Source organism: Stomoxys calcitrans, chromosome 4 (genome assembly GCF_963082655.1).
Source record: "Stomoxys calcitrans chromosome 4, idStoCalc2.1, whole genome shotgun sequence".
NCBI lineage: Eukaryota > Metazoa > Arthropoda > Insecta > Diptera > Muscidae > Stomoxys > Stomoxys calcitrans.
In genome coordinates, this window is record NC_081555.1 from 23,311,283 (window position 1) to 23,326,548 (window position 15,266).

Genomic DNA, 15,266 nt, shown 5'->3' on the forward strand with positions numbered 1-15,266 from the left:
ATACAGACCAATCACGACAATTCAGCGTCCTAGGCGGAGATATGCTACAATGGCACGAGTTCGATATTCACATTCAAGGCTAAGTGCCCCCACCCTTAAAAGATTTTAGAGAGAGAGCGCCCGGTTCGGCTAGTTTCAATATATAAACCGATGGACGGACGGACAGACAGACATGGCTAGATCATCTTAGATTTAAACACTGATCACGCATATATATTTTTTCTACGGTTGAAAATGGCTGCTTCGATGTGATGTCCACCATCATTTGGCGGTGGATATGAAAAGGAGTCCCTATATCGTTGAGCTTAAACTTGAATCGTACATCACTCATTGGTATTAGAGAAGAATAACTGATGTTCCTTAATGAAATTTTCATAAGCTGATTTGGAATCTTAATAAGAAATTTTATTTATTGTAAAATTATTTCAAATTCAATAGTCATTACTATATTGAATAATTGATTTATGTGTTCATTGTTATCATTTCCATTATAGGAAAATTTAGTTTTAAATATTTCCCTTGCTACGTGACAAAGTAAAAATAACTGGCATTTCATTCCATTTGTCCTTTTTAATACCCTCAGTAAGTTACAATGTTAAGTCTTCAACTTAACAATGTTGGACAGAGAGAAATGCCAGTGCAAACAACACTTGCACTTCTAGTTTAACAATGGCGAAGGCGACGACTACTTCAACTACACCATAAAGCACTGGGGAATTCTATTCAGATGTCTCAAAATGAAAGAACCTTTTTCACTTTCAATGTGGGGATTTTTTCCTCCTTTTGCTTCTGCTATCAACAAATATTAAGACGGGATGGGAATTGTATGCGGGCTTTTGAATTTGCCTTCAACATGCAAAGAGCCTTGAGGAATCTAAGGAAAAATAGCATAAGAAAACATCACGGCTATGTTATTTGTGTTCTAAAACTTACGCGCTTAGAGCAATGTAGAGCTTATGCTTCTTGGAGACAAATAAACGGCAAAACGGACATTATCGATGATAAACACTAGGGAAGCAAAGTATGCGTACAGGAAATTTAATTCTGAATGAAATAGTTTTGAAGAAATAATAATAGAAAGCACTTCATGGAAGCAAATGGGGAAAAAGAAGCTTAATCTAAAAAAAAACGCTGAAGAGAGAAAGTATGCTTTAAGTAAACATGATTGTTTTTAAGAAATTTTGACTGGAAAACCAGTAAGAAAAGGCAAAAGTCGGGTGGTGGCGACTTTATAATACCCCACACCTACCCTATAAGTAAAACTAAAATATTAGGCAGGGCTGTGGCGAGAGACCCAACACAGCCTAACAAACAGGAACCCGACGACGGACCCATCACCGACTTCAAGATTCGGAATACTGGGATAGTTAAAGATCCTAAAATTAAAACATTAGGTAGCACAGCGACAGGAGTCTCAATGCAACCCAAGGAACAGGGAGATGATGATGGTACCATCACCTACTCCCAAGAAGCCTATTTACTTAAGATTTGAATGGCTAAGATAGGCAAAGATCCTAGTCAGTACAGGGTATGGAAACCCAATAAAGCTTAACGAACAGGAACCCGAAGATGGAACCATTATCAACTTTATAAAGAGACGAAAGACTAAACGAGGCAAAGAACATAAAACGATGTCATCAGGCAGTGCAGTGACAGGAAAGTCAATGCCGTCTAAAGAACAGGGAGCAGACGATGAGACGGTGTATGTCCACAGTGGCATGTGGAGGATTAATATCTGAACCCTCTTTTCAACCTAACCTAAACTCATACATGGCTTGAAATACCTTTGAACATATGGGGCTGCCGAAGGCGGCTTTGTAGGCAACGAAAAGATGGTACGTGTTGATTTCTCCTTCTCGGGTTGTTTCTAGGATTTGGCGCAGTTTAAATATCTGATAGGGCCGAATTATCTCGTTGACTTTTTGTGTTAATATTTCACAAAACACTCTCCATAGTATCTTGTATGCAATGGGTAGGAGACTTAATCCCCTGTTGTTGGCACATACCTGTTTGCTGAGTTTGCTGGGGGCTGTCGAAGGCGGCTTTGTAGTCAGCGAAAAGATTGCAGGTGTTGATTCTCCTTCTCGGTTCTTTTCCAGGATTTGCCGCAGTGTAAATATATGCCCTATGTTAGATTTACCAAGTCTAAAGTCACACTGATACTGCCCAATTATTTCGCTGACCTTTGACTTTAATCTTTCACACACTCGATATATCTTATATGCGATGGGGAGGAGACTTATTGTTCTTGGCACATACCGTCTTGTCCCCTTTCTTAGTTAAGGGACATAGTATTTTGAGTTTCCAATGCGTTGGGGCATGCGTTCCACCAGCCAGATTGCGCAGACGAGCTGATGCATACAACTTATGAGCTTGCCACCTACGTTCTTAAACAGTTCAGTCGGCAACCTATCGGCATGCTGAGATTGCAATGCGTTGGGGTATGCGTTCATCTAGTCAGATTGCACAGACGATCAGATGCCGTGTCTCCTCCGGTCTTAAACAATTCAGCCGGCAACCCATCGGCTCCTGCTGCCTTATTGTTTTTCACCCGGGTTACTGCTACGTGGACCTCGTTCTGACAAGGGGGTACACATTCTGTACCATCATCAGGGATTGGTTCTGTAATATGCTCATGGAAACCATCATCGAATACCAGCAGCTGGGAAAAAGGTTCTTTCCATATCGTCAGCACACTATCTGCATCAGTTACCACATTTCGTTCTTTGTCTCTGCAGAAGGATGTGCCTCTACCAAAGCGATCGGTTTGATGTTTAATTCAGACTTCATTCTGGATCCTGACAAAAAGGTCATTTCCATTTCCTCAGTACACTATCTGTATCAGTTACAACATTTCGTTCTTTGTATCTGCAGAAGGATGTGCCTCTACCAAAGCGATCGGTTTGATATTTAATTCGGATTTCATTCTGGATCCTGACAATTTCGGTTCGCTCACATTCACGTCTCTCCAATTTTCTGCGGAAGAGAAGTTTTTCTCTCTTCTTTCCTCCCGATACCTCTCCCTCACCTGATGCGTAGTAACTGACTGTAATTTTCCTTGGGTGCCGCATTCTTGGCTTCAGTAGCTTTTTGATACTCCTGATCGTACCATGGGTTCCTTGGGGAAGGGGTTTGGTACCAAAGTAAGGATGTTGCGGATGTTTTATAGAGTGGGCAATAGTTTTCCTTTGCGCTACTATAATATGGGGACAGGGAGTGCTTTCTTCAAGCAATTGTGTCAAGCGAGTGGAATATACCTTTGCCACCTGTTGTGTTGCAGCATTCCGATGTCCGTCTTCCTTGCAATATCAGATCGTACGCTACTTGACATACTAAGACGTGGGCGAATCTCTGCTGCAACAGGGTAATGAAGCAAATCGTTGTTTGCTCCTCGAATCGATCATATATCTAACACGCTTCCATTATCATAACATGATCCATTTGGTTTCTCGTGTTCTGATCGGGTGACAGCCATGTGGGTGAGTGTGAGTCCTTCGATGTTTGAATCTGGTGCTGCTAACTATCATGTTCTTTGCCGCGGCTACGTCTATTAGCCTCATTTCATTGGATCTGATGTGGATATATCCTCCACATAAACCGATCTCCGGTTTTGACTTCTCGATCCATAGTGGTGGGTATATAAGATTTGGCCCAACCGAACTTAGCACGCCTTTTCTTGTTAATTCTATGAAAGTCTTAGCCGGTTTTTTAGTTATTTTCTTCTGCTCCTACCATTCTCCACCTATTGTATCCCTTTGATGTGAAACCTAATTTGAAAGCTTTCTCACAAAATTCCTTAGATTGTGGTTAACAAAGTGAGCGTACATTTCCATCATTTCACATTTGGATAAATCCAAATGAAGATATATGAGACAAACGTAAACACCCTCAAGAGCTATCTTTCTCTGCCCATACCATATTTGTTCTTGATAATGTCATTTGCCTTTTACTGTATAAATGTTTTTTCATTCTTTTTCTGCCAGCCGTGTTGTTTACGTTATTAGCTATAGAAAGCCAATTATATTCTTTGTAGCTTTAAAATTTTTTTTTTTTTTGGGCTGGAAATGGAAATTGTCCTTTAATGTTGTATAAATATAAAAAGGTTGGCAGTTATAGTAAACCAAAACTTTGTCTTGCATTAACAAATTATGTATTTTTTAGGAATTTTCCATTACCTTGTGTTTTGTATATGGGCGTTATGGAAATGTTAAGAAGAAATAATGGGAGTTTTTATTTTATTTATTTCGCAGTATGTCAGTAATAAGTTTATTTTCGAAAATGAATTGTTGTTATGCATTGGAAATAAAAAAGAAGGCAACATATCTTTTTTTTAAATTGAAACCCAAATGGCTTTTTATTATTTTGACTTTCAGCTTGCGTCAATTGATGTCAACTTTCACATTTATATGAAAGTTTTAAAAATAATGTTGGGGTAACCTAAGAAAATGGAAACAAATAAAAATGGGCAAAGGAGGGGACGGGAGAAATCTTGGGCATCCATTTGCAATCTTCAATCACACAAACTAAAACAAGTAAAAAGGCGTTAAGTTTGGCCGGGCCGAACTTTGGATACCCACCACCTCGGATATATATGTGAACCACATTTCATCAAAATCCGGTGAAAATTGTATACCTTTTGTCCCATAGCAGTTATATCAAAATATGTTCCAATGTTGACCAAATACTTATAACTACAAGTCATTGTTCAATTGTGTATAACAAAATATTGGTCTTTTTAGTAGCTTTATCTAAAAATAAACCGATCTGAGCTACATACGACACGGATTTCGCAAAGCCTAACATAAGTCACTGTGTCAAATTTCAGTGAAATCGGATTATAAATGCGCCTTTTATGGGGCCAAAACTTTAAATCGAGATATCGGTCTATATGGCAACTATATCCAAATCTAAACCGATTTAGCTCAAGTTTCAGAAAAATTTCGAAGGGCCTAACTCAACTCACTGTCCCAAATTTCGGCGAAATCGGACAATAAATGCGCCTTTTATGGACCCAAAACCTTATATCGAGAGATCGGTCTATATGGCAGCTATATTCAAATCTGGACTGATCTGGGCCATATTGCAGAAGGAAGTCGAAGGGCTTAACCTAACTCACTGTCCTGAATTTCGGCAACACCGGACAATAAATGCACCTTTTATGGGCCCAAAACCTGAAATAGAGAGATCGGTCTATAAGGCAGCTATATCCAAATCTTAGCCGATCTGTGGCATATTAACGGATTATGTCGAGTGGCTTAACTTATTTCACTGTCCCAAATTTCGGCGACATCGAACAATAAATGAGCATTTAATGGGCCCAAAACCTGAAATCGAGGGATCTGTCTATATGGCAGCTATATCCAAAACTGGACCGATCTGCACCAAATTAATGAGGGATATCAAAGATCCTAACACAATTTACTGTCCCAAATTTTAGCAAAATTGGATAATAAATGTGGCTTTTATGGGCCTAAGACCCTAAATCGGCAGATCGGTCTATATGGCAGCTATATCCAAATCTGGACCGATCTGAGCCAAATTGACGAAGGATGTCGAAGGGCCTAACACAACTCATTGTCCCAAATTTCAGCAAAATCGGATAATAAATGTGGCTCTTATGGGCCTATGACCCTAAATCGGAGGATCGGTCTATATGGCAGCTACACCCAAATCTAGACCAATCTGAACCAAATTGAAGAAAGATGTTGAGGGGCTTAACGCAACTCACTGTCCCGAATTTCAGCAAAATCGGATAATAAATGTGGCTTTTATGGGCCCAAAACCTAAAACCGAGAGATCGGTCTATATGGCAGCTATATCCAAATCTGGACCGATCTGAGCGAAATTGACAAAGGATATCGAAGGTCCTAACACAACTCACTGTCCCAAATTTCAGCCAAATCGGATAATAAATGTGGCTTTTATGGGTCTAAGACCCTAAATCGGAGGATCGGTCTATGTGACAGCTATATCCAAATCTGGACCGATCTGGTCCAAATTGACGAAGGATGTCCAGGGGCCTAACACAACTCACAGTCCCAAATTTCATCAAAATCGGATAATAAATGTGGCTTTTATGAACCTAAGACTCTAAATCGGCGGATCGGTCTATATGGGGGCTATATGAAGATATAGTCCGATATTGCCCATCTTCGAACTTAACCTGCTTATGGACAAAAAAAGAACCTGTGCAAAATTTCAGCTCAATATCTCTATTTTTAAAGACTGTAGCGTGATTTCAACCGACAGACGGACAGACGGACGGACATGTCTAGATCGTCTTAGATTTTAACGCTGATCAAGAATATATATACTTAATAGGGTCGGAAATTGATATTTCGATGTGTTGCAAACGGAAAGACAAAATGAATATACCCCCATCCTTCGGTGGTGGGTATAAAAAAAGGAGATAACATGGAAACAAAACAATGGATTATGCCATAAATTTCTACACTTGAACTCAGTTGAACACATACGCGTAGTTTATGTAAAAATTTTCTGAAAATCAGGCACAAATTGAGGTTTCTAGGGGTTATACTTGTAACAAATTTTGGAAGTCATAGGAAAATGCAAATTGCAAATTTTGCCCATGTAAATTCCCCTAAGGAACAGGGCCAAACTTCTCACATATCAATGAGTGCAGTCCGTTTCAAGTTTAATCTCAATAATAAGGGGCCTCCTTTTTATAGCCGTGCCCGAACGGCGAGCCGCAGTGCGACACCTTTTTAGAGAGAAGTTTTACATGGCATTGTACCTCACAAATGTTGCCAGCATTAGGAGGGGAAAACCACCGCTGAAATTTTTTTTTTCTGATGATCTCGCCAGGATTCGAACCCATGCGTGCAGCGTCATAGGTGGACATGCTAACCTCTGCGCTACGGTGGCCTCCACATAACAAAATATTCTGCGTAAAATGTCAGCCAAATCGAATAACAATTGCGACTTCCATGTGCTCAAGATGTAAAATCGTGAGATCGGTTCATGTTATTGACCGATAAGGACCGTACTTGACACAGATTTTGGAAGTCATAACAAAACACTCCGTGCGCATTTTCATTTAAATCGGATAACAATTGCGGTTTCTTGGAGTTCAAGAAGTCAAATCGGAAGATCTGTATATATGAGAGCTAGATCAGGTTATTAACCGATTCGGACTGTAATTTGCACAGTTGTTGGAAGTCATAACACAATATTCGGTGCAAAATTGTAGCCAACTCCGACAAAATTTAGGGCTTGCAAGGAATCAAAAAATAATATCCGGAAATCAGTTGATACAGGAGCGTTATGTACATTTTTGAGAAGATTGGTCAAGATCCACAGATCCCAAGCCTGTCGTAATGCATCTTTTAGTAAGTAAGTTATTAATAAACTATCTTACGGTAGAGTTGATGCCTAGAAACTCCAACTCATTCCTGATTAACGTTGGTTTTACATTATTGAAAGCACCTTCAATATCAAAAAATGCTACCATTGTATATTCCTAAACAGCGAGAGAGCCCTCTATATAGCCTATTAGGTCCTAAAGGACCGTTTTAGTGGACTTGCCTTTACTATATGCATGCTGCTGCCGCGACAGGCGATCTCCAGGGATCTTTTCCCTAAGATGTGTTTCTATCAACCTCTCAAGAGTATTTAGCATAAAGTATGACAGACTAATAGGGCGAAAATCTTTCACTATCATGTGGTAGGGTTTTACTGCTTTGGAATGAAAATGACCTTTGTGTTCCTACACCTCTCTAAGCCAGGGAACCAGTCTATCAGACACAGTTTGTAATTCAACCGGTGATACATCATCAGGTCCTGGCAACTTAAAGGAATCGAAACTTCTTATCGCCCAAAGCATTTTCGCCTCCGAAGAATGCATACCTGTCACAACCTCTTCTGGTGCCACGTTGCCTGTTGGAGAGTTTCCCGGGAAATGTGTATCAACAAGCTGCTCTAGTGTTTTCTCAATAGACATTGTCCATACATTCTCTGACTTCTAAATATACTACATCGTAATAGGTCTCGTGGACAGTATATTCCTAAGTCTAGAGGCCTCAGATGTATCCTCCACGGAGTTGCAGAATTCTACCCAGGATTTGTTCTGAGCCTTTCTCAGCTCGCCCTTATATTTTCTTAGCTCAGCGTTATAGATGTCCCAATCGTGTGGTGCTATTGTGGCTTTTGCTCTGTTTCGAAGAATTTCGGCACAGTAGTCGAGGATCTGAACACAATTCATTGTGCCAAATTTCAGAGAAATGGGATAATAACTACGGTTTTCATGGGCCTTATATTTTAAATAGAGAGTGCAGTCTATATGGGGGCTATATTAAGATATAGTCCAATCTAGACCATATTTAGTATGGATATCTAAGGCCTTAACACAACTCATTGTGGCAAATTTCAGCAATATTGTATAATAACTGCGGCTTTTATGGGCTGCAAACTTTAAACCTCAAATCAGGATCGGTCTATGTAGGTCCCTCAATTCTCGTAAGGTACCTGTGGTACCACAATGGACTAAAATGCCTATGTTAGTCTCATTGCAGATTGCCGCTAAAACCAAAACTCGCTAAATTATGCAAATAGCCTCCTGATGAGTCAAATTGTGATTTAACCAAACCAGGTGCAGGATATGAAATGGAAACAACGTCACTTCATGCTGCCACGTGCAAAAAAAAACAACACCTCATTCGTGGGATGATAGAAATTCATTAAATATCTAGAATATCCAGAAAATATGTTGGAAAATTAACATTGAAAAAGGAGAGAACAACAAATAATGATATTCCGTATCAAAGAGTCCCCATTGTTTTGCTCATGCTGCTGGGAGATGAGTTTTTCATGTTGCATAGTTGATTTTCAATCAAGTCATAAAGTAGGTGATTAGGTACATAGAATTACATAAGGCAGAGAGAAGTGGTATTTCGCTAGATATTTTGATTGAATTTTGGTTTTGTTGGCAGTTTTCCATTAACAAATCCATTGATCTGTCTGTCTTGCATTGAAAAAAATAAAATATTGTGGATTTCAGTGCTATTTTTAGTGATGGCCATTTATTTGCTATTTTTATACCCACCACCGAAGGATGGGGGTAAATTCATTTTGTCATTCCGTTTGCAACACATCGAAATATCTATTTCCGACCCTATAAAGTATATATATTCTTGATCAGCGTAAAAATCTAAGACGATCTAGACATGTCCGTCCGTCTGTCTGTTGAAATCACGCTACAGTCTTTAAAAAAAGAGATATTGAGCTGAAATTTTGCACAGATTCTTTTTTTGTCCATAAGCAGGTTAAGTTCGAAGATGGGCTATATCGGACTATATCTTGATATAGCCCCCATATAGACTGATCCGCCGATTTAGGGTCTTAGGCCCATAAAAGCCACATTTATTATCCGATTTTGCTGAATTTTGAGGCAGTGAGTTGTGTTAGGCCCTTCGACATCCTTCGTCATTTTGGCTCAGATCGGTCCAGATTTGGATATAGCTGCCATATAGACCGATCCTCCGATTTAGGGTCTAAGGCCTATAAAAGCCACATTTTTTATCCGATTTCGCCGAAATTTGGTACAGTGAGTTGTGTAAGGTCCATCGACATTCATCGTTAATTTGGCTTAGATCGGTCTAGATTTGGATATAGCTGCCATATAGACCGATCCTCCGATTTATGGTGCTAGGCCCATAAAAGGCACATTTATTGTCCGATTTTGCTGAAATTTGGGACAGTGAGTTGTGTTAGACACTTCGACATCTTTCTTCAATTTGGTCCAGATCGGTTCAGATTTGGATATAGCTGTCATATAGACCGATTTCTTGATTTATGGTTTTGGGCCCATAAAATGCTCATTTATTGTCCGATGTCGCCGAAATTTGGGACAGTGAGTTAAGTTAAGCCCCTTGACATATTTCTGCAATATCGCACAGATCGGTTTAGATTTAGATATAGCTGCCATATAGACCGATATCTAGGTTTTAGGTTTTGGGGCCATAAAATACGCATTTATTGTCCGATGTCGCTGAAATTTGAGACAGTGAGTTTGGTTAGGCTCTTCGACGTCCTTCCTTAATTCTGCCCAGATCGGTCCAAATTTGAATATAGGTGCCATATAGACCGATCTCTCGACTTAATGTTTTGGGCCCATAAAAGCGACATTAATAGTCCGATTTTGCTGAAATTTGGGACAGTGCTTTGTGTTAGGCTCTTCAACATTTTTATGCAACTTGACCCAAATCGGTCCCGATTAGGATATAGCTGCCATGTAGACCGATATCTCGATTTAATGTCTTGGCCCCATAAAAGACGCATTTATAATCCGATTTCACTGAAATTTGGCACAGTGACTTATGTTAGGCTTTTCGACATCCGTGTCGTATATAGTTCAGATCGGTTTATTTTTAAATATAGCTTATGTACTTATTAGTATTTGGTCCAAACCGGAACATATTTGGATATAACTCATATGGGACATAAGGTATAAAATTTTCACCGAATTTTGATGAAAGGTGGTTTACATGGTTTATACCCGAGGTGGTGGGTATCCAAAGTTCGGCCCGGCCGAACTTAACGCCTTTTTACTTGTTATTCCTCTTTTTGAGATAATAAAAACACTGGAATTGTTTTTTTTTTTTTTTTTTTTTTGAATCATCCCCCTCCTAAGGATTTTATTTTTCCTAAAAAAATTTAATTAATTTTATTCCGAAAGCTTCGCTCTGAATTTTTGCATTTAATTGGAAATTCATAAAAATAGCATCAAATAGAATAAAAGAAATACAAACTGTGTAATTCCAAAAACTTCCTAGGAATTTCCTTTGACCATTAAGCAACTCCTTTGCTTCCAACTGTTTTTCAAACAACTTTGTTAACTGTGAGGGTCATTGTTTTCTCTATAAAAGAATTTAATTAAAATTATGTCACTACCATAAAATGAACGACCATCAATGACGGTGTTCCTCACCATGAGCAGTAGAATGGCAAGAAAACGGCGACATCAAAATGTTAACGAAAAGTTTCGAGCAGCAGTAGACAGCAGGAAAAGACGAACCAAATGGAAAAGACATTTGCAAGATGTTGTCGTTTTGGATGAGTCTACTCATGGCCAGCTCAGCGCCATTGCCATCATCATAATCGTCATCATTTCGCACTTAGTTTTTGCAGGTAAACATAGAAATGATTTTCTTTAAGCATACTCAAGGATAACTAACTTTGTAGCAGGTGATGCGATGTCAACAGCAGTTTGACCAAGACCAAAAGATCTGGGGGATAGGCATAGGAAAAGTATGGGTAAGGCATTATACACTGCAAACAATGATGAATTGACAAACAGCCAATGGCTGTACTTTGTTTTTCACACAAATATCCTAGTTGCCGAGGCTATTAAGTCATAATAACTGATAAAGCCAATATCTTGAGGCTTAAATTAAATGAACAACAGATGACAGAAAATAGGATACTGGCAACTGTCATAACTGGAATCAGCTTATTTCTTTATTGTTATTAAACTGTTATTTTTTGTCAATTTATATTTTATTTTGAAAATGAATTTAATTGGCTTCTTCAGATGGCGATAAACAATTTTCAAGAAGAAATGAAAAGAGAAACAAGTAAAAATGTTCTAAGTGTGGCCGGCCGCAACTTAAAAACCCACCGCCATAGATTTTGCTAAAAATGTACAAAAACTGCCTTAGTTGAAGGGCAAATGCGTATTTCCAATAAAAAATGTTTGCAGAATGGGAAAAAGAATCTTCTGAGGGTCGTAGAAGACTAATATAAAAATTTGTTTATAGGGGATTTATATCAGATTAATGGCCGATTTTGACCGTATTTACAACGGAGCAAAATGCAAAATTTCAGCCAAGTCGGACAACATCATCCAAATTAAGAGTAACGGTTGAGTGGAGCGGACTCATTTCACTCCTCAAGAAATATACAATTGTCTATCTACTTATGAAGCAAAAATATTGAAGCCTTTCTGAAGTAGGCTCAAAATGAAGTCCCAAGACCCAAACAGCTGCGGTGGTGGCATCAGAACGTATAGGTGTGGGTACCTTGGTAAATGTAGTCTAGAATAATACTTCAAGTTCAGAACCTGTCGTCAGTCTAACGAATCCAGAGGGTGCGCAGTTCGTCCCCGGCCTTTAAGTAAAGGTGTTGTTTACGGTTCAGACAGCAACAATGAAAGTGTCAATGAAACAGTCATGGCAGCCGAATCGATAGATGAGGTCAGCGGAATGACGGTAGTAGTCAGCGTGGCCTTTGCTAAGCGCACAAGAAGACCGAGAAAACAATCCAGTGGCACTAGGAGTATGCAAAGGCAGAGCAATCGGTCGAAAGTGCAGGATGATGATAACTATAGAACTGACATTTCAACAACTTCAACGGAAGCTGGAAAGAAAATCAGATATCCCGAAAAGCATAACACTGTTAAAACGCTGAAAAGAGCTCTCCGCTTTCAAGTACGCTGGGAAGACCAAGTCAGTCCTTCCTCAATGGTGGCTCCAAATGATATCCTAAGAAAATCGGAACAGGAAAGAACAAAGTGCTCATCTGGCTGAGTCTTCATATTCAAACATACGTGCCAAATATGAACTGAATCGATCCATAACTAGATATAGTTGCCATATGAACCGATCTACCGATTTTACTTCTTGAGCCTCTGAGGGTGTAATTTTTATCTCATTAGGCTAAAATTTTTCTCAGTGACTGTTTCTATGACTTGTAATATATTTGCCTAAATACATGATCTGAATCGATGCATAACCTTATTTCATTTCTTGAACCTCTAGAGGGCCGAAGGAAAATTTGCACAATGACTATTTCTATGACTTTTAGCTTGTAGCACACGCGTCAAATATCGTCTGAATCGACTCAGAACCTGATATATCCTCCAATCCTCCATATAAGCCGATCTCCCAAATTTACTTTTTAGAAAATTTAAATTGTCCCCTATGTTTGGAAGAGGCAAAAATATGGAAAATGAATTATGTGTAAACAATAAATAAAACCTTTAAAAACCAAAAATATCCGTTCCGTTCTCAAATGCCTTACTTTTTACTAGTTTTTTTTTCGATTATATTCCACTGTGCGACCCTTAATGTACGCAAGCTGATAACGAGATATGAGTGAAGGGTCGAGACGGTTCCTTAAACATATATCAATTAGTCTCCCCAAAGTCTTCAAATGAAGAATGGGAGGCTTATTGGCCTCTAGTCCTTAGTTGTCTAAGGTTTTCCGCTTTCGGGATTAAAATCACACTAACCTCCTGCCTTGCAGTCGGCAAATGGTCCAGCAAAACTCAACTTCTAAAATCATCTCATAAAGTCTTATGGCAATCGGTCCTGATCTTTGCAGTATAGCAGATAGTATGCCATCCGTTCCTGTTGACTTGAAGGTTTCAAACGGGGTCACCGCCCAGACTATCTCTCCCTCCGTTATTATGTCCTCAACCATCGACTTTGATAACATCCGGGTTAAACCACCCACCGGCCATGCCCGAGCACCCAGGGAAGTGCTTAGCAGCCTGTAGCTCGAATGTCTCAGAACCAGATTGCATCCAGGTTCCGTCATTTCTTAAATTGCTTTCAAGAGTTTTGGATCCACCCACTGGCCATGCCCGAGCACCCAGGGAAGTGCGTACCAGCCTCGAACGTCTCAGAGCCAGCTTGCATCCAGGTTCCATCATTTCTTAGATTGCTTTCAAGAGTTTTCGGATCCATGGAGAGTAATCTGCGGAATATGGAAACAGAAAACAGACTTGCCAACTTAGCTCCCGCGAAAAACAGGTCATTGACATAAAAATTGCTCCAATGTCTCGTAATTTTTCCAGCATGCCCTTCACACGCTGCACAGCGGGACAAAAAAATTGGATATAAGTCCACAACTTTTTACCTGTTGATCTGAGCGGTAAAAAATTTTCTGATTATTTATAGAGGAAGTCATAGGCTTTCAGAAAAGTGGCATGGTTGGTCTATATCCTTAATATAGGGTGAGATAGAGGGTGTCTAAATTGACCACTTTCCACTTCTTCAACATTCATGGGTCTATAACTTTTCATTTACTGAAGCGATTTCCATGATTAAGAGCTTGGCAAAGTCTCTTTCTCCATCGGTTCAGTTATAACCTCTTGAAAGTTGAAGAAGTGGAAAGTGGTCAACTTAGACATGCTGCATCTTACCCTGTATTAAAGATATAGACTACCTTCCTAAAACCATATGTCCTCCTCTAAAAATTTCTAGAATATGTGTTACCGCTCAAGTCAACAGGTAAAAAGTTCAGTAGAACAAAAGTTATATCCTCTTGAAACTTGAAGAAGTAGAAAGTGGTCAACTTTGATATACTGTATCTCACCCTGTATTAAAGATATAGACTACTTTTCCTAAAAGCCTATGTCCTTCTCTACAAATGACTAGAATATTTTTTACAGCTCAGGTCAATAGGTAAAAACTTGTGGACTTATTTCGAATTTTTTCCCGGTTTGGCTCATTGTGGGCTGCCACTTGGATACATAAGTGTGCCCTTATGATACTGAAAGACATACCTACTCCCCTCAGTATTAGCCTGGCTTTCTCTACTCGTCGTTCTACAGGCTGTCCCACTGATCTACATAGCTACATGCACACTTGTCGTCCACGCCCTTAACTCGGATAAGGTCACACTAAAAGACTTGACATGCACCAAGTTTGTTGATGACAATCCTCTGGCACTAACAGCAAATTGTCTGCACCCTTACTCCTTCATCACCCGGCAGTCAAATTGGTTGTTCATGCCTTTTAGTAAAAACACTTCAAATTCCATATTTATTTAACAATTTTATTTGACAAAATTAACAGCATGTTATCTAAATTTCTGTAAACTTACACATTGACTTACATTTACATTGGTTTATTAGTTTATTTGTTGAGTTTTAAATATACTGATTTTATTTCTAGATATTTAGCTAAAATCTAAGCATATATTTATGCATATTGTTGTTTATTTTTATGTAGAAATTGAAGGTGTGTTTGGGGTCTTCAGTCAAATTTTGGGAAGAAAATTATTTGTTAAAATTATAGTCTATGAGGGAAAGCAAAAAGCGTAGACAGACCTCTGGGGGTGCTAAGCAACCTCAGAATCATATGCCAAATATTCAATTGCTTGATTATAGCAATCCACAGTCTGACTTGCGCAAAAGCCAATCATTTTTCCCAAAGGTTGACCTATCTCTGCTCGCTTTTTAGTGTTGCAAACAAATGCGTAAATTATACTGCGCTGTACCACAGTATTGGCGTAGGTTATACAAA